The sequence below is a fragment of the Thermobia domestica genome, chromosome 4 (assembly GCF_964235325.1).
Source record: "Thermobia domestica chromosome 4, izTheDome1.hap1.1, whole genome shotgun sequence".
NCBI classification, from domain to species: domain Eukaryota; kingdom Metazoa; phylum Arthropoda; class Insecta; order Zygentoma; family Lepismatidae; genus Thermobia; species Thermobia domestica.
In genome coordinates, this window is record NC_137457.1 from 24,733,794 (window position 1) to 24,755,293 (window position 21,500).

The 21,500-nt window shown below is 35.8% G+C and overlaps 1 protein-coding gene across 2 annotated transcripts in view; it reads left to right on the plus strand.

Moving 5' to 3' along the window:
- Positions 1-753: 753 nt before the first annotated feature.
- The window catches only part of LOC145683776 (solute carrier organic anion transporter family member 74D-like), a 197,477-nt gene continuing 176,730 nt past the window's right edge, over positions 754-21,500 (plus strand). Inside the window, exon 1 of one of the 2 annotated variants that reach the window (XM_081755347.1) lies at positions 754-1,797. The gene's annotated coding sequence lies outside the window, so the exon portion shown is untranslated. Of the gene's footprint in view, positions 1,798-16,197; positions 16,327-21,500 lie in introns of those variants that run through there. The other variant, XM_081755348.1, reaches the window with a different exon arrangement.

Here is a 21,500-nt window from a genome sequence, read left to right on the forward strand (position 1 = left end):
AGTGCCTCCACCTGGAATCGAACTCGGGACCGCTCGCGTCGAACGCGAGAACGTTCGAGCTACGCTAAATGGGTCACCAAAGTGCGTAAACCGATTTTAAATTAAAATAATTTGCGTAGACTCATGATATACCTATCATAGTCTGCGTTCTGGATGTCCCTCCCCAGTTGCAGCCTTCTAGATCCGACACTGGGGGAGTCAAACGGAGGAACTATATATATATATATATATATATATATATATATATATATATATATATATATATATATATATATATATATATATATATATATATATATATATATTAATCGTAAAGACTAGTTTGGTATTACTTGATTTACCTTACAATATGTTTAGGTGGCAGTTGAGAGGGCGGACGCAGCTACCAGAGGGCACCCTTTCCTTTGCCCCCTTCTGGCGTCGTCGTTGCTCTGTGAGCAATCGAACCTGGGATCCCTCACGCAGAAAGCTTGCACCGTAGCCATTTGACCAGAAAGAAGCATAAAGTAAATTGTTGATTCAATACCTGCATATTATGTTGAAGCGTTCACAAAAATACAAGAGCAGACTGATTGTTTCTTCCTCTTATTGAAAACAAAAATGAAAGTGATGATAAAAAAGTGACGTATGTATTTAGAGAGAGGGAAACTTTTGCGCAACGCCAGTTGGAAGTACTGGGTTTTCCTCCCCGCCTAGATCTCAGCTGTGCAGCCAGACACAGATCCAATGCACCGTCAGTTTACGAAACTATCCTGTAGCGCGAACACGACGGCGACGGATCGCCAGCAACCTATCGGTTTCATCGTTCCCGTTTCCTTGCGGCCAAATCCTAGAAACAAACAGACAACATATTCGGGGTTGGTTATTTTTTACACAGAAAAAAAAGTGCTTGCTTGAATTGTTTTCCTCTAAAAAAATTTAATAAGTCAATCTTTTCAGAGCTGAGGTTTGTTACCTTCTTTTTGTTTTGTGAACGATAAAAATGTAAAAATAATTGTTGGGGAACTCAAACAGAAATTTGTTAGTGGTGTGTGTGTTGTAAACAGTGTGTTCTTAGACTCACGTGGTCGTTAATTCTTAGTTGTCAGCATGAACTATCTTTAAAAGAAAGAAAAAAAAATAGATTGACCAAGATTTTTTCTTTTCATTGTTAACGGTACTACAGAAATATTTGTTCGTTTGCCAAATTCGTTTCTCCAAGTTTTCAATTGTTCGTTTTCATTTTCTTGAGTTTCACTGTTAAATCTTCGAATCGTGTATGTTGCAAAAGCTTTAAGCGCATTTGTGTCTGTGATTAAAATAATATTTTGTGTTTAAAACAAAAACAACAATGTGAGATTTGTAAAATTAATAACGCACGACTTGGTATATCGCATTCTAATGAAGATATCAATACATCTGTGTAATTATAATTGTGTGCGTGTATTTTATTTAGCCGCAAAGAAGTAGTAAGTTCTGTTCCATATGATCAGCTTCGTCTACCATCTGGCGGGACGCTTAAATTTAGTTGGACGTTGAATATCCATCGTCTGTGACGTGTGGTTCAACAAACGCCACAAGAAAAAAAAAAGTAAGAAAAAAATAAAGGAAGTTAGTGTCAACATTTAGAATTCAAAACGTCGAACATTTATTTTTCTCGTCATTTTCATGGAAAAAGTACGGCGCAGTGTGGAAGAAATGCAGCTTCTGGAATTGAATACAAAAAAACGTTGCAACAAGCTTCATCTGTTCTTATCTTAATTTTTGAATTAAAAATAAGAAAGAGTTAATATTTACTTCCAAACTTTCGCTTTCAAGGTAGGATTTATTTTTATCTTCTTTTTTTTTATCACTTTTATTTTGCTTTTCACGATAACTGTGTATCGCTCGTTATTGATGGTGTGTTGCGTGTTTCTACTTTCTTCTGGTGTTTATAAAAATTAACCTCTGACATTTAGACCACCACCTGTTTTTATAGGCAGTATTGCTTGGAGAAACGAGTTGATATAAAACAATAAAAACACGTGTTTTGTTAAAAAATAATGGTGTGTGTTTTTCCACTGCTATCTACTAGAAGAGAATTTTTCTTTTTAAAAAAAAGTATGTTTGCGTCCCTTCAGGAGATGCTCATCTCGACGGCCGGTCTTAGGCAATTTGCCGCGCCGTACAATGGCATCATTTGTCGACTTATTTCGCCAGAAAGAACAAATTTTAATAGCCACAATTTTAAGTATGCTACCTTACCATGAACAACGAAGGCGAGGGAAAGTATAGTCTCACTCAGAAAGGCCCAAACACTAAATCTCGCTGTCTCTCTCTCTCTCTCTCTCTTTTTTTTTTTTTTTAAAAAAAATATGTTAGTGAAAGATAAAGCAAACATACCTGTAGAGGAAAGATGGTAATCCTTTTTAGAATTTGACATTTAGCTTCAATCTCAATATATCAGTTTGCAATCCCAGTGCAGTTAGCTCTTTTATCTTTATTTATTGGTTTTCCTTCAATATATATATTTAAAAAAACTTGTTTTCACCTTCAATCATCTACAAGGAGATTTTTTTTGTGACAAAGACAAGACTAGTTTTCATATAGAAACTGTGATAACTAACTAAACGAAACAGGTGTTTGCTACTGTTCGAGAATTGAGTTCTTGTATGACAACAACCAAGCAATTCATGCTGGGATTTATATATGACGATTTGCTTTAGCACTGTCCATGTGACTCTAAACTAATACAACCTAAACATGATTTATGAATGTAGTATTCAAATAGAAGGTCAGCTTAGTAAATTTAACTACCATAATCATGAAGTATGTTTTCAACAAAAAAATATATATATATTTATTTTAAGTGATATAGTTATGACAGATTTTGCCACCTCTCGCCACTTACCGCCCCGTGCAAATGTACGTGTTGTACAAAAAGTAGAGCCGGCCCTGGTCATCCCCAGGGTTATAGTGTTAAATTCACCTCTGCCGGAGCGTTCGATCGCAGGTCGGAAAACCAAGAACATATTTTAAGCATAAACTGAAGCAAAATTATGAATGTTTATTAAGTTTTATTTACGAATGAACAAACATTTCTGGTCTAAGTTAAATGCACGTTTATATTTTTCACCTAATCTTCTCTGAAATAACAACAACCACAACAAAAAAGCTTTTCCTAGTTATGTACCGGAATGTCGATCCGTTCCGCTACACCCCTGTTCATCTCCACTGTAATGACGTCCCTCTTAAATCGTAATGATATGTTCTTCCTGAATTCAGTATTATATTTAAATATTCCTAATGGATCAAACGCATGCGCATAAATAAGGCGTTATTTAAAACGTATTTTTCTTCTACAAATTAAGGGTCTTCACTACAGCAAAACTAAACTGCCGCTAATTCTAGAGTTTTTTCTGTAATATCTTCAAAACAAATAAAAATATTCCAATAGCAGAAACGAAGTGAACTAGACAATACGATTTTGCATGAGATACCTTTATCACAATTCACTTATCTGTTTCTTCAATGCCGCTATTTAAAGAACCCGCAAAAAAATGCTAAATTTATCTACAGTTGCAAATCGAATCAGTTATATGAGTTGTGACAACGGTATCACATGCAAAATAGTATTATCTAGTTCACTACGTTTCTGCTTTTCGAATATTTTTATTTGTTTTGGACATATTAGAGAAAAACTCTAAAATTAGCGGTAGTTTAATTTCGCTGTACTGAAGACCCTTAAGGTTGCAAAGTGGCTCAATGGTGGAGCGAAAAGCTCTATGTTCGAATCCAGGCTGTGTAAGTTTGGTGGACAACATCGTGTTTCCTGGCGTCACACGTCTTATACCATCAATTTCTTTCATTCATTCACTTTCATTAATTACTCATCTCAGGGCATAAACGTGGGACATAAACCTGATAATTTTTAATTTTTCTATAAATTATCGGTTTTAAATATTTTTAAAGTAACTTTTGCACAACACTTCTTAAAAATTTCAATGACTCTTATTCTGTCACTACCTCCCATTGTTGGAACCCCTGATTTCTATTGTGTATTTTTTGGGGTTGCGGTGACTCAATGGTAAAGCGTTCACCTCTGGTGCATGTTGTCCTTGGTTCGATTCTAGCTCGCGCCATGTGGTTGGACAAACAGTGTGTTCGTGGGTTTTCTCGGAGTTCTCCCGTTTCCTCCCAATTCCTTCCTTTCATTCATTTCTCATCACCACCGTCTCCTTTAACCTAGCCGACATAATAGTGGGACGTAGAAATTAAAGGTTTCGTTTTTTTTTCTATCGTGCGTTTGATGGAAAATGTTTGTTAGACCACTGATATTTGCTTTATTTTAGTGTCAGTGACTGGATATGAAATTCAGGTAGCCCCGTCAAAATTCTTTCTACCAGCTCCGAATTCCTCTCAGATAAAGATAAAATTAGTCCTTTAGTCTTTTGTTTTAAACTAAGACGCTCGTAATTATTTACAGCATGGTTTCTCAACCTGGAGGTCGCGATCTCTAGGGAGTTTGCGAGAGGGTTTCATGGGGTAGCGAAGATAAGCGAAAGACAAATATAACTAGACTCTAATACCGGAAGATGTTTTTAAATACGTATTATTTTGAGTTTTGTTCTGATAGACATAGTTTTATTTTTATACATACTGTTAAAAACAACAACAACAACAAAAAAAAAAAAAAAAAAAAAAAAAACAGTTTCAAAACTTATTGAAGTTATTTGCAGAACATTTTAAGTAACAAGCAAACTAAATAAATAAATAAAAACTTCATATTAACTTGCGAACAAACTAACCTCAGTATTGTATATACAAAAGATCAGACGCTCTCTGTGGCAAAGAAAAAACGTATTAAAATTGGTCGATTCGACTCGTTCCGAAGTTTTTGACGAATGGATATGTAGAATGTGTACTCATTATTTTCTGGTAACTGTCTCTAGTAATTTCTATTCATATATCACTATTCACAATACATCTGTATTACTGCAGGAATGGTTCACTACGACCACATAACTTACGGCGTTCTTTACTAACGTAAAGAGATTCGGCTATGCATTACATCTAAACTGCAACTTTTAAAACCCGTTGGATACACTGCAGAGTGAAACTTTCTGCTCCCTTGTCCCAGCGCACTTGCCAAGAAACGGATGTAAACACAACAGCAGCGCCATCCTCCCAAAACCACACTGCTATCCTAGTCAGGTAATATTATAGAAATAAATGGATATCGTGAGATCTCCGCAACAAGTGTATTAAAAATCCCATACAAACTTATTACAAGCCAGAAATTATAACAGGGTTGCTAACAAGAGGATGTGATAAAATGGGGATCGTGATAGGAATTAGGTTGAGAACCACTGATTTCCAGGGATATCGACAAAAATAAGGGAACATGACGCAATATGCGTCATTGAAATATTAGACAGAGGATCCTCAGAAATTATTTTAAATATTCTAACCAGCTTTCAACCAAAAAAATAATAATAAAGAATAAAGTATGGTGGGTAACTACTTGTACTGTGGGGGAGGTAACTACTTGTACTGTGATCTTGTATGATAATCTTATGTACCCCTCCCCCGACATGTTCCGGTCGTGGTTCGCATTCCACGTTAATAGCAGTTCTTGTCCTTCTTAACTTCGGTGTTACATAAGAACGCAATACTCAAAAGACTCCAAATCAAATTGGAAAATAAAAAGTATAAAAAGTGTAAACGCTTTATAAGACTTTCAGTTAATTTGACTAAAATATTTTAATCGTTGAATCGTTTCACAATTGTTGAGCTAACAACGAATCAATATATTTTAAAGATTCGTTAATTTAAATATTTTGATTAGTTTCTAAATGTTTTGTTCTCGGCTGTTTGCGCCTTTGAAGATTATAATGTCAGTACGTACGTACGTCACACGTCCTTTACTCCACACGGTAACCTTTGAACGAAAGCGAGCAAATATATACCAGACCGTTCATTAATGCAGTTAACGCACTAACAACTTCACAGCTAACGGTAGGTTTCCATATTCTGTTTGAAATAAACTTTACTAGTTTCTATGCAACCTGCATAGCAACAATAAAAAGTTGATTGCCTATTATATAAGGATATGGACTCTTGTAATACTCTTTACTATCTACAGTTCGATATTTATCACTTTATTGCAAATAAGTTTGCTTGCGAGACAAGATATGAGACTGTCTCGTCTCGGAGAGGCTTCTTGTCTCGTGAGTATCGCTAATCGATTTTGTTTTAATATCAACTTATTTCCGTTAAATATAAATGTGCTGAGTGTCCGAGTAACCGAATAGGGTTCAACCGTTCGTAATTGGGATGTCCTTGATTCGAATACAGTGAAGCTGCCTATCCTTACTGACAAGAGAACATTCCGTTTTGGTGAATTCAATTGCTGAAAATGATTGCTAGCACTGGATTCAGCACCAAAAGAAACAGAGAAAAAGAGGATGTTTAGTGGCAGACCGTATACAGGGTGGGAGCTAAGTGAGGGAAAGTGCGAAGATAGAACGTAGAAAATGTCTAGAAATGCCATGTTAATTTTGAAACGAGTAGAGGGATTGAGACCAAATGTTGGCTATGATGAATGCATGTAGAGCTTCATTGAATAGGCTTAATGAACAGTGTTTTAACTGCCAATTATATGTAACTAGTTGTGAGAAAAGTCATCAATGTTACAACCGGCATGTTTCTTTTGGAGGGATATTTAATGCATCAGAACCCTGAAGGGGACAGGTGTCATTGTGCTAGGTACCACGCCAATATTCATCCAGTGGAACTACTACTCATTCCAATACACGTAGCAAACGTTCTTCTTGATGTTCCAGGATTCGATTCTATCTCTTTCTATCCCTGATGCATACAACGTGTTCATGGACCGTACTACAAGGTCTCTAGTTCCTCATTTACGTCACCTTTATGACAGTATTGATAGATTGCCATAGCGTGGAACGCCTCCTGTTACAGAGGTCTCAAACTGTATGGGATACAATTGATTTCAATAGACGGTGTGCGTCAAGAGCCATATGTTACATGACCCCTTTACCGTATATTCTTCTTGCGCTAAGTCCAACATGGCGGCTTTTCAGGTGTTCCCCACGACGCACATTAAGCTACGTGTATTCAGTGAAGCTCTACATGCATTCATCATATCCAATAATTGCCCTAAATCCATTTTACTCGTTTCAAAATTAACGTGGCATTTCTAGACATTTTCTACGTTCTATCTTCGCACTTTGCCCTCACTTATCTCCCACCCTGTATACGACCTGCCACTAAACACGTTTTTTTTTCGCTGTTTCTTTTTGTGCTGAATCCAGTACTAGCAATAATTTTCAGCAATTGAATTCACCAAATCAGAATGGTCTCTTATTAGATTTCAAACAAAGTATTAGTGTTACATGGTTCATAGTATAAAAGCATAAATTGATCCTACGAACACAATACAGAGCGTTTATAAACGTTTAAAGATAAACTATTAATAACACAACATACTCTAATAAGAAATATGTTTTAAATATTTTTATATCACACTCTTCGTCAGACGCACAAATCTGTCTTTATATCACACGCACAAATCTATCTTTATATCACACGCACAAATCTGTCTTTATATCACACGCACAAATCTGTCTTTATATCACACGCACAAATCCGTCTTTATATCACACGCACAAATCTGTCTTTATATCACACGCACAAATCTGTCTTTATATCACACGCACAAATCTGTCTTTATATCACACGCACAAATCTGTCTTTATATCACACGCACAAATTTGTCTTTATATCACACGCACAAATCTGTCTTTATATCACACGCACAAATCCGTCTTTATATCACACGTACAAATCTGTCTTTATATCACACGCACAAATCTATCTTTATATCACACGCACAAATCTGTCTTTATATCACACTCACAAATCCGTCTTTATATCACACGCACAAATCTGTCTTTATATCACACGCACAAATCCGTCTTTATATCACACGCACAAATCTGTCTTTATATCACACGCACAAATCTGTCTTTATATCATACGCACAAATCTGTCTTTATATCACACGCACAAATCTGTCTTTATATCACACGCACAAATCTGTCTTTATATCACACGCACAAATCCGTCTTTATATCACACGCACAAATCTGTCTTTATATCACACGCACAAATCTGTCTTTATATCACACGCACAAATCTGTCTTTATATCACACGCACAAATCTGTCTTTATATCACACGCACAAATCTGTCTTGAACATTGGGAGGGACAAGTAAGACCCTATCTTTTTTTTTTTTGAGCTATGCTCAAAATTTTTGTGAAGTTGAAAAACAATCCTGTAGATGATCAGGGAGCAGATATTGGGAGGCGGACAGATTTGAGGCTTATTCTGGGGGACATCAACTTCATCTCACTTTCCTTTTGTGGCAATCGGACACAAATCGTCACATTCCCCCCCCCCCCGCAAAAAAACACATTTCAAATCGGATTATTGAGGGGGACAGTCCCACCCCCAGTTCCAAGATTGGAGGGGACATGTCTCCCTCATCCCCCTCGACGGGATTTGCGCCAGTGCTCTTTCAGGACCATTCGTGACGCGAACAATTGTCGTAATTTCTAGATAAAATTATGGAAAAAAAATCAGGTCCCATAAATTTTGTACATACATTTACGAAACGAGACGAGGAAAGCGTTTTCAAAATCGAGAACAGACAAAAAAGAAAGAATCTTTTTCATGAATCGAGACAAATCTTCTATAAAATTTATTCCTCGCTTCATCAGCAACTCTTTTTAGGCTATGAGTGTATTCGCATTTTCTTGTAACGAATCTCTGTCTCTTTCAACAATCACAATGTCTCGCCGGATGGAAGTGACAATTTTACTTGTTCCGGCATGACAAATTTATCATCTGTAAACACTCATATCTACAGGAAATACAAATACTGGAGTTTGTCAAATTTATAATGAATTGCTGTCAAAAGTTTAATGATTGCTGCTAATTATACTGTACTAGCAGATTGCCCGTTCTTCGTACGGAGAGAAAACATTTTGTAAATAAAGTACTACTGGGGGCTGAATTTGGATTTAAACAGCACTCTGGAATGTCACTGTTCATCTCGGTAACCTCGAAAACTATCCTTTGGACACTAATATCGGTCATTTCCGATCATTTTATATGCCTCCCCCTCCCCTAACTTGCACCGTCAAAATGAAATGATAAAACCCATCCGAAGCCCGAACCTCATCTGTGTTCAAAATATGATCGAGGTCGGTCGGTGGGTCAAGAGATATAAAGTTATAAACATAGTCACTTTCAATTTATTAGATTTTGTAATATTGCAATAAATGACACAAACATGTTGTCAATATGTCGCCATTGAATTCGTAAAATAACAAAATATCACAAATGGTTTCTAAGACTTGTAAAATACGTATCATTGATGCACGGTAACATGAGATTTGTCGTTAATGTGATTAATGAACGTTGTTATTGATGGCACATAGCATAGTGGTAGAACACCTATATCTGGTGTGACGAGGTTTCTGTGTGTGTGTATATGGTGTCCAAAGGCTGCCTGAAGCTATTGAACGTTGCTACCTGTGCTATCACTTGGAGGTGAGGTGATTTTAGTTTAGCGGCCCGTTCAGCAGCGAGGCTATATGAGACGTGGACCTACTGATTAACGTGGAATCCGAACCACATGAGCTCCCGCCGGGAATCGAACCCGGGTCTCCCCCGCCAAAGGCGCGTACGCTAACCGACTATCACTTGGATGTCAGTAGTGTTCCAACGATACGATACGAGACGAGACTTAATTTGGTCTCTTCTCATCTCGTGCAAAGCATGTCTTGTCTCGAAAAAATGTGCTTGTCTCGTCTCGTTTACGGCAGTAGAAATGTCTCGTGGTAAAGCTAGAGCGGCTGAGGTCCACAAAAAAGAGCTGTTATGCCAAGTGGTTAAATTTACAACTTTTAACCAAGTTTGGTTTAGTTAACAGAGCACAACACACAACAATCTTTCAACAACGACTGCTTAGTTTCGACTGAACCAGTGAAGAATTACTACGACAGGAATATTTGTCAATACCGTCGGTACCGTCGAAATGCAAGCTTTCCCCACTCATTCTGAATTCCTTTTTTCAGAACCTCTGGCGCCACTTCAACAAATAAGAAGGCCTATATGACTTTTCGATTTCGAAAATTTATTAAGTTCGAATAACATCATAAAACAATAAAAAAAAAAGCTAAATTTTACTGCCAAACCAACATTCTTTCAAAATTCAGTATTGAAAATTGCTGACACGTTTCTGTGTTTGTTCGAAACGTGAAAGACCCTGAAACAATGGTTAAGAGAACTTGTACTTCTATAACATGAGTTTGATAAATATATATCCCCACCAGCCACTGGAATGAAATCATCTGAAACGCTGATCTCGATGGATGTTTTTAACATTGTACTTTAATCTGGAGCACTATCAGAAAATAATTAAACTTGAATCGATTGAAAAATGGAAATGAAAACTGTTTGTAAGAATAATTTAAAAAAAAATAACTTTAGGTATTCCCTGTTCTTTGTAGGATAGTCCTGACTTGAAATAACAAACGTTGGTATGCATTTCGAAAGCAAATAATTTATTCCGAGTTAATAAATTTTTGAACAAATTCAAAAACTGTGTTTGTATTTTTGAGACACGAGACGAGACGAGACATTTCACGAGACGTCTAGTCTCATGTCTCGCCTCAAAGGGTTCTGCCTCGTCTCATGCCAACACTATTCTCGTGTCATCAGCAACATTATTTATACTACGGCTATACTCGCCTTTTCTTGAAACTAATCTCTCTCTCTCTCCTGGTGGGTGGAAGTGACAACATTAGTTGTTCCGACATGACAAATTTATCATCTGTAAACGTTCATATCTACAGGAAATATAAAATTGAGTAATAGTTTGCCAAATTTATAGTGAATCGCTCTCAAAAGTGTAAAGAAATAATTGCTGCTAATTATAGTATTTTCTGTAATATTATAAAAAAATGACTGGCAAATATTTTGTCAGTGTATAGGCATTAAATTTGTAAAATAAAGAATCGCAAATGTTTTCTCAAACCTCTGAAATACTTTTGGTGCGTGTTTCCATGAGACTTATTGTTAATGTGAAAATGAGAAATGATTAATTAATGTTATTATCGATGCCTTGGTAGCTCAATGGTAGAACATCTATATCTTGTGCAGTGAGGTTCCTGTGTGTATTAAATAGTATCCGAAGGCTGCCTGACGCTATTAGATGTCACAACCTGTACTATTGCTTGGCTGCCTGTAGCTATTAGTTGTCGATAACTGTGTTATCTCTTAGCAGTCTAATAATATTAGATATCGTTACTTGCGCTATCGCTTAGCAGCCTGACACTATTAGATAGCGTTACCTGTGCTATGGCTTAGCAGCCTAACACTATTAGATATCGTTACCTGTGCTATCGCTTAGCAGCCTAACACTATTATATATCGTTACCAGTGCTATCGCTTAGCAGCCTAACACTATTAGATATCGTTACCTGTGCTATCGCTTAGCAGCCTGATACTATTAGATATCGTTACCTGCACTTTCGCTTGGCTGCTTTACGCTATTAAATATCGCTATCTGCGCTGTCAAGTCCTTGAAAAATTTCATAAATTTGATATTGAGTTTTGCATGGTTGGTGGGGAATCAAAAATAAATACTTTTGTTAAATGTAAAAAGTTTGAGTTTTTAATTAAAACGTTTTTAACCTGAAATATACAGCGCGAGGAAGATTCGAGCAGAGCACAAGTTGTCATACGAGCTTTTAGATACAACTGTCGAAATAAGGACTTACAGTATAGATAAACTCGAACAGTATCTGCTTCTTAGTTAAGATATTATCTAAAAAATGATAGGAATTCGCACAACATGCACAGGATGCAAGAAGGTTTTGTATAAACTGCATAGTACTGCACTTTTGATAAAGATTCGGAATATTTGTTTGCACTCAGATAAAGAACAAGGACATGCATGTTTCGTATATTTTATTAGGAAAAGATATGTTTACATAAATATTATGTAAAACTGTTCGCATTAATATCTAAAACACGGCAAACATATAGTTGAACGCAATAGTGTCATTTCAAGTTTTATTTTGCACGGGGGGGGGCGTGGGGGGAATTCTCGGCACACACAAGGAGTTTCATATTCTTTATTAGTATACAAAAAATTGATTTAAATATATGCATTTCTCGAAAGTCAAGGGCCTGCCTAGCGGCGGATCTAACCCGGGCCTGGGGCTTAGGCCCCGCTGTTTTCTAAGCTATTATTTTTATGTTTTTAAACTATTATTAAAAGGATTTAAGCTATTATTTATATATTTTTGAAAGTTTATAGTAAACTCATGATATACCTATCATGGTCTGGGTTCTGGCTGCCTCCCCCAGTTTTTATCTTCTAGATCCGCCACTGACATAAATAAGATTTTTTAAATGTTATCGTGCGGACTAACGGACCAACAACGTACCAAACTTACAATATACCTTAATGCCATTAGCTGATCCTAATAATATTAGAATCTTAAAAGCCCTAACAACATTATAATCTTATAAGGCTTCTAGTGTGATCCTAATAAATACAGTTAAATTTCTCTATCTACTATTATTATTTTAATAGCAACTTTGTAGATTTGTTATGTGTATAATTAAAGAAATAATGAACATATGTTTGCGATAATTTTGCAAAGCGCCGGACGGTTTAAAATGTTGACACGTTTCCTTCTGGTCCCAGGCCAAGATGTTAACTAAATAGCCTATCTCAAAAAGATTCTAAGATTTCAGCATTTAAGTGTGTCAGAGAATAAGAAATGGCACAACAGATGGCGCCAGGATAACCCACCATAATCGTTATGTTATGACGTCGTTTTTAGGAAGTCTATCATATCGTAGAAAAGTATTGCGCGGAAACAAGAAAGAAAGAAAAAAAATGTATTGTTTTCTATTGTGCTTAAGAATGGGAGAAAGGTCGTGCTACTTTGACACTGATGTAACATAATTATTTTTATATAGGAAGTGGTGTATACTGATAAAAATCTCACACGCGGTTACCCGACTTCCGCCAAAAAAAGTTTTAGATCTTCGTATATCTGGGTACAACGACCTACTGCTCTGGTATGCCATCTTGTGTCTTCACGTTCAGTCTTTTACATGTGTGCTTCTGTCTTGTGAGGTTACTATATTTAGCGTTGTGTAAATACACTGCTAACTAACACAAAGTAGTGTGTATGTATGTATGTAAAGCGAGATTTGGTTAAGATCACAGATCTCGTACTTTTTCAGAAACAAAGTGGAAACAAAATAATCGTGACCTTCAATTCGGTCGAACTTTATTTTACTGTTTGTTGCGTCAAAAATATTATTTTGAGAAAACAATCGAACAATTTTTAATTCGTACAAGATAAGTACGAGGGTCATTCAGGAAAGTTTTGTTAATTATACAGTCAGGCGCGCACCCAGAATTTTTTGTTGGAATTTGTACAAGCTTTAAGGGGAGGGTTCAATACTATAACCAGTGGCGGATCCAGGATATGATCAAGGGAGGGGCTAAAGCATAATTTGCCGTTTTATCCAGTGTAAAGCAGAATTGAAGCTCATTTTATCCAGTGTAAACCTTAGTGTCAAGGGAAGGGGTGGGCTATAGCCCCCCTTGGATCCGCCCTTGACCTTAACCACTACGTCTATTTAATATTGAGCGAGTACTATTCTGCACCTGGAAAGGTGATAAGTAATTGTAAAATACTTCCATTTATATTTTCAGAAGAAAATGATAGAACTACAGAACCAGGCCCGTAGCCAGCCCAAAAATTAGGGGGGGCGGCTGAAGTTTGGGGGGACCTGATCCAACCATATTATAGTTAATTTGCAAGCCTACCCTGAAAATTTTAGGGTGGGCCAACCAAAAGTTAAGGGGGCGTCCCCGTAGACCCCCTGGATACCGGCCTGTACAGAACTACATGCAGGCCTTAGCTCCCTTTTTTTCTTCCCCGGATAGTGCGCTCGCCAATTGACTTCATGCCCCATATGTGACGGGCTTAAAGTCATGGATGCCGGTAATGCCCAGAAATATGTATAAGTGCATAAATACAATAAAATTTTGTTAATAAATTAATGGTACTACGGTGTATTTCAATCGAAATTTAGTCCTCTTTATTTGCGTATGCAAAATTAAACTAAGTTCGTGCATGCATATTATTATCATCATCATGATAGGTATTGTGCCATAATCGGCAGGTTACTTGCCGCAACTGAGAAGTTTTCATGACTCATTGTCTTCAGCTAACCTCTTTCGTCTTCACGTACGACTTTTCTGTTTTGATATCGTCCATTAATTGTAGTCTTCCTCGCCCTCTCCCTCTCTTTCCTGCCACCATACCCTATAGCGCGTCCCTCATGATACGGTTTCTTCTTAGCCAATGTCCCAACCAGTTTCTCTTCCTCTTCTTAATAATATCTAAAATTGTTCTTTTCTTCCCTCACCATTTCTAACACTCTCTGATTCGATTTATTCTCGACCCAGATAATTCTCTCCCTTCTTCTCCACATCCACATTTCGAAAGCTTCTAGCCGTTTTTTCTATCACTTTTGTGTAATGTTCATATTTGTGCTCCGTACAGTACAATACTACACACGAAGCATTTTATGAGTCTTTTTCTTAAATCTTTATTCAAAGTTAAAAAATAATAGTATTGTCTTCCTCCTAAAGGCTTCTTTCGCCATTCCTATCCTTGCTTTTATTTCACGTTTGCACTTCATATCATAATTAATAGTACTACCCAGGGAGGTATCGAAAACTTGTCACCTGCCACTTGTCACCTGTCACTTGCCACTATTTTCTCCCCTCTTACTTCTATATTTAACAGCGACCACTGCATGCTTACGCATTTACGTAAAACTCAGAATTGTTACTACTTGCCACTCAACATTGCTGTCTAGTAAATAATCAAGTGTTACAAAGAAGTAATGTAAGAAGAATTTAATAAATGAATGCGTACAGCAGAATATACAGATATGTAGGCAAAATAACAATTTTTTATAATGTAGTTTTGATCTGTTTGTTTCAAATTTTAATACTGTAATTTTAACTGCAATCTATGCAGCTAAATTGAAACATGGAACACAAATAAGTCACGTTTACAATACAAGACAACAAAATGAAAGAAAACAATATTTTACAAAACTAACATTAGTACAGGAAGGCCCAAGCCATATGGGAGTACAAATTTACAATAAACTGCCCAGAGAAATAAAAAAAAATGAAGAAAATATAATGGTTTTAAAAATAAATTCAAGAGATTCCTGGTGGATAAAGTATATTACAGCGTAGCAGATTATCTTTGCAATAATGTGTATTAAATAGTATAACATATTTCTTTTTCTAAGTGTATTTGAAATAAGAAAGAGGACTGTCTGAACCCTCCAAATACCAAATGTATCTTGGTTTCAAATGGAATAAATAAATACAATACAATATCCAAACCACATATAATGCCTAGAGGAAATTAAACATTAAAATAAGACATGGCTGGGGTTACTAATTGTGGAGAATGAAGTTCCTGACATATCCATCGCAGATTGTAGAAGAGCTTGCTCCATATTCAACGATTTGCTGTATTTATTTGTACTCCCTGATGCAAAAAGAAAATGAAATAAGATCTTTGAGTCGCACAATTATGCCATGTGGGCTACAGGAGACGGTGATATTGACAAATGTATGAAATGGTGGAATGAAGAAGATGAGAGGAAACGGAAGAACCCCAAGAAAACCTGCGGAAACGGTGTTTGTCCACCACAAAGCTCATACGGTTCTAGACTCGAACCAGGGACCCCATGCACCAGAGGTGAACGTTTTACCACTGAGCCACCGCGGCCCCCTAGTGCAAAAAGAGTTAGCTACACCTGCTAATTCTCACAATATCCACTAATTTCTAATTGGCTGCACTATTTGAGGTGGAACAAACATTGAACTGTTAGATATTATTATTATTATTATTATTATTATTATTATTATTATTATTATTATTATTATTATTATTATTATTATTATTATTATTATTATTATTATTACTTTAAAAAGAAAATAGTATAATTGAGCTGATTCCTTATTCAAGCAAGTTCTTCATTCCTTGTTATAATCAAACTAGCAACAATATTTCCTGCCTTACAGGTAACATACAGACCAGTTGGCAACCTTACACACTGGTTGGGACACTGCATGGATTATTGGGTGGACTTGTCCCACCTGTCCCTCAACCTTAACGACGCCTGTGACCACGATTGAAAACGAGTGCCAGGTTCGTGATTTTGTGTATCTCTGTACAATACTCTTATTATCTTTTTAGTATTAAAACAAAGAGAATTTGTGTTTTACATACAAGAAATGCGGTAAGTTGCGAATAGTATTGGACACACTGTATCTTCTATGTTTTTTTTTTTAACGAAAATTGACAACGAATATTTTGCACGACCCTCGTACATGTGCTTATTTATATATTCTTTCATTGATATGTCATACCAGTCACACTTGCACATAAACACTCACACATGCAGACACGCACTTACTCCCCCACCCATTATTTCACCGCTTCCCTTCTGCGAACCCATCCACAGGAAACCCGCAGAGTGCCAATAAGGACACTGACCCACACTAATACACAACGTCTTCGCCACACCAAACACACCACGGTGCCTCATCTTCAAAAATGCGTGCGTGGGTTGCACATTACGTGCGAACGAACTGACATTTTTACAAGGTTACTTTAAACCTCGATACGACTCCTCCTCAATGGATAAAAATGTAGCAAAGTCAATAGCAAGCTGTGAAGTTTGCTTATTTTTCACTTCGGTAACCATTTTTGTACATACTTAAAAATTCTACGCATGAGTCTATGTACACAAAATGAAGGAGATGTCTATTTTTAAGTGTAAAACCTTCGCACATACGCAATAGATGATATCTTAACTTCAGTGACACGCTTAAATGTATAAGATTTAAAGATTGTGCAGGTAAACCCTGCAATTTGAAACATAGAAATGTTGAGGCTTAGTGAACTGTTAATGTTCAAATGATGCTAATTTATTAAAACAGATACTTTCATATTGAAATGAAATGAAATGAAATCTTGATTTACTTTCTTGAATACTGTCTTGAATGTATTACTAAGGCTGAAAATGGATATTACTTTCTTAAATACTTTGTTCAATGAAGTACTTAAACTGAAAATGAATACTTTCTTGAATGAATTATTTAGACTGAAAATGACTACTTTCTTGATTTGCTTTCTTGAGTACTTTGTGGAATAAATTATTTAGACTGAAAATGACTACTTTCTTAATTTGCTTTCTTGAGTACTTTGTGGGATAAATTATTTAGACTGAAAATGACTACTTTCTTAATTTGCTTTCTTGAGTACTTTGTGGGATAAATTATTTAGACTGAAAATGACTACTTTCTTGATTTGCTTTCTTGAGTACTTTGTGGGATAAATTATTTAGACTGAAAATGACTACTTTCTTGATTTGCTTTCTTGAGTACTTTGTGGAATAAATTATTTAGACTGAAAATGACTACTTTCTTAATTTGCTTTCTTGAGTACTTTGTGGGATAAATTATTTAGACTGAAAATGACTACTTTCTTAATTTGCTTTCTTGAGTACTTTGTGGGATAAATTATTTAGACTGAAAATGACTACTTTCTTGATTTGCTTTCTTGAGTACTTTGTGGGATAAATTATTTAGACTGAAAATGACTACTTTCTTGATTTGCTTTCTTGAGTACTTTGTGGGATAAATTATTTAGACTGAAAATGACTACTTTCTTGATTTGCTTTCTTGAGTGTTTGTGGAATAAATTATTTAAACTGAAAATGACTACTTTCTTGATTTGCTTTCTTGAGTACTTTCTGGGATAAATTATTTAGACTGAAAATGACTACTTTCTTGATTTGCTTTCTTGAGTACTTTGTGGAATAAATTATTTAGACTGAAAATGACTACTTTCTTGATTTGCTTTCTTGAGTACTTTCTGAGATAAATTATTTAGACTGAAAATGTCTACTTTCTTGATTTACTTTCTTGAGTGTTTGTGAGATAAATTATTTAGACTAAAAATGACTACTTTCTTGATTTACTTTCTTGAGTACTTTGTGGGATAAATTATTTAGACTGAAAATGACTACTTTCTTGATTTGCTTTCTTGAGTGTTTGTGGAATAAATTATTTAAACTGAAAATGACTACTTTCTTGATTTGCTTTCTTGAGTACTTTGTGGGATAAATTATTTAGACTGAAAATGACTACTTTCTTGATTTGCTTTCTTGAGTACTTTGTGGAATAAATTATTTAGACTGAAAATGACTACTTTCTTGATTTGCTTTCTTGAGTACTTTGTGGGATAAATTATTTAGACTGAAAATGACTACTTTCTTGATTTGCTTTCTTGAGTGTTTGTGGAATAAATTATTTAGACTGAAAATGACTACTTTCTTGATTTGCTTTCTTGAGTACTTTCTGGGATAAATTATTTAGACTGAAAATGACTACTTTCTTGATTTGCTTTCTTGAGTACTTTGTGGAATAAATTATTTAGACTGAAAATGACTACTTTCTTGATTTGCTTTCTTGAGTACTTTGTGGGATAAATTATTTAGACTGAAAATGACTACTTTCTTGATTTGCTTTCTTGAGTGTTTGTGGAATAAATTATTTAAACTGAAAATGACTACTTTCTTGATTTGCTTTCTTGAGTACTTTCTGGGATAAATTATTTAGACTGAAAATGACTACTTTCTTGATTTGCTTTCTTGAGTACTTTGTGAGATAAATTATTTAGACTGAAAATGACTACTTTCTTGATTTGCTTTCTTGAGTACTTTGTGGAATAAATTATTTAGACTGAAAATGACTACTTTCTTGATTTGCTTTCTTGAGTACTTTCTGAGATAAATTATTTAGACTAAAAATGTCTACTTTCTTGATTTACTTTCTTGAGTGTTTGTGAGATAAATTATTTAGACTAAAAATGACTACTTTCTTGATTTGCTTTCTTGAGTACTTTGTGGAATAAATTATTTAGACTGAAAATGACTACTTTCTTGATTTGCTTTCTTGCATACTTTGTGAGACAAATTACTTAGACTGAAATTGAAAAGTTTCTTGATTTGATTATGATTAACGTGTCACTGACGTCAAATCTTAAGGAAGACACTTTCAGTTTAACATTCCGTTGATTATTGTTTAGACTAAAATTTATGAATGGCAAATATAATCGAATGTTGCAAGAATTGCTGGAATCAAGCTGAATGTCAGGATACTAAGAATATCCCCAAAACTAGTGTCTAGAGCTAAAATAGTCTCGCCACGAAAAAAATTAAATAAAATCTTTTTGTTTTAATATCCCACGATTATGCTCTGTACGCTAAAGAAGACATGAATTATAGAAAGGTTCAATAAATACGGCCTAAAAGCGTTACGTGTCTAGTTCTAATATTCCTTGGTTAGGCTTAGAATTTATGTAATAACCCTCCTATTACTGTTTTGCTCTATGACAATAAATATTGAAACCGGAAATGGTAGTTAGATTTCTACCACTTCCGGTTTTAGGATATAGATTAGGGTAGAGATGGAATGCATTCTTAAGACGCTTAATCTATCGTAGCAAATTGATTTTTTCTATCTATTGTCGTTTTTGCTCTATGGCGATCAGCGCTGAAACAGGAAACAGTTAATTTTTTTTAGCTCTTCCGGTTCGAAAATTTTTCTGCTTAAGAGTCTTCATCCCGGCGAAATTAAAATACCGCAAATTTTATAGTAATTATGTGATATCTTCAAATAAATAAAATATAATTGAAATATGAAACAAGAGCGCCCTAGATAATATTATTTTGCGTGAGTACCGTTATCACAAGTCACCTAGTGGTTTTCCGTTTTCAGCCGTTTAGAAACGCGAAAATAAATGCCGATTTTCAAAATGGCTCGAAATCGAAAGGATATAAGTGAGTCGTGATAACGGTTTCTTTTGTAAAATGATATTGTCTAGGGCGCTCTTGTTCCAAATTTCGGTTATTTTTTATCTATTTGAAGATATCACATAATTACTGTAAAATTAGCGGTATTTTAATTTCGCCGGGATGAAGACTCTTAACGTCTCATGATTATGCAATTTAGGCTAAGGGAGACGCATGATTAAGGCAAGTGAATAATGATGGAAGAATTTGGTGGAATGAGTATGTAGAAGGAAACGGGATTTCTCGAAAAAATCTCACGGGCAGGATATTGTCCACCATAAACTTACTTGATCGGGGATCGAATCAGGGATCCTACGCACCAGAATAAGCGTTCTACCCCTCAGACAACGTGCTCTCCACACCCTGTTTGAGTAGAGGGTTAAGAAAGCTGTCGCTACCTATTCTTGTAAACCTGAACCAATTCCAAAAACGTGCTTATCGCCATCTCTGATCATGTTTCTTCTGACTGCTGCCGACAGAATAAAATATGCATTAGTATAGTCTGGAAGTCTAGAATGAGACATAATGAACTGTCGTCACCTTTATTCGTACGTGACAAAGAGAGGGTTCTTTACCTTGAAGCCGAAAATGAAATGAAATATTTCAGTTTTACGTCCCACGATTATGCTGGTTAGGCTAAGAGAGACTGTGATGATAAGAAATGAAATGGTGGAATGAAGAAAGTGGGAGGAAACAGAAGAACCCCGAGAAAACCCACGAGCACGGTGTTTGTCCGCCACAAAGTCAACACGGCGCGAGCTGGGATCTAACCAGGGACTTCAGGCACCAGAGGTGAATGCTCTACCACTAAGCCACCGCGTCCCCTCCTTGAAGCCGAATAGATACGTCATACGCTCTTATGCGAGTAGTCCGGAGTTCGATTTCCAATAGAACTACAGATTTTCGATGTCAATCAACCACCGTTAAGGAGATACGAAGCTACATAAAATTAAGCGGTATTGAAATCCAGCCTGGAAAGTCATCGTAAGTGATTGAGCTGAACTAGTTGGAACTGTGTGCCATCTGGTCGGCCTTAGTCCATCACAGGTTCTAGTGACAGTTTTCTTTTAAAGTTTAACCGAAAAAAACGTGAACGATAAACACAAGGAAGCGAAGACGGAATAATTGTAGTGAAATAAGAAACTTGTCAGTAACGGGAAAACCCTGAGAAAATCTACGGACAAAATATTAGAGGAATGGGTGGCTAAATGAACCCCCACACACTCCTAATTTAAATTCTGTGGAGTTTGTCATCTGTTGAACTTATGAAAATGTAGAATCTATGTTTTCTACAAGCTGAATTTCACGCATTGAGGAAAACTTAAAGAGACATGAAAGTGTTTAAGAAACTGCGTGTTGGGAATTCTAAGAAACATGAAAATGTTTGAGAAACTGTGTGTTGAGAATTCTAAGAGAGCTCAAAGAGAGATGAAAATGTTTGAGAAACTATGTGTTGAGAATT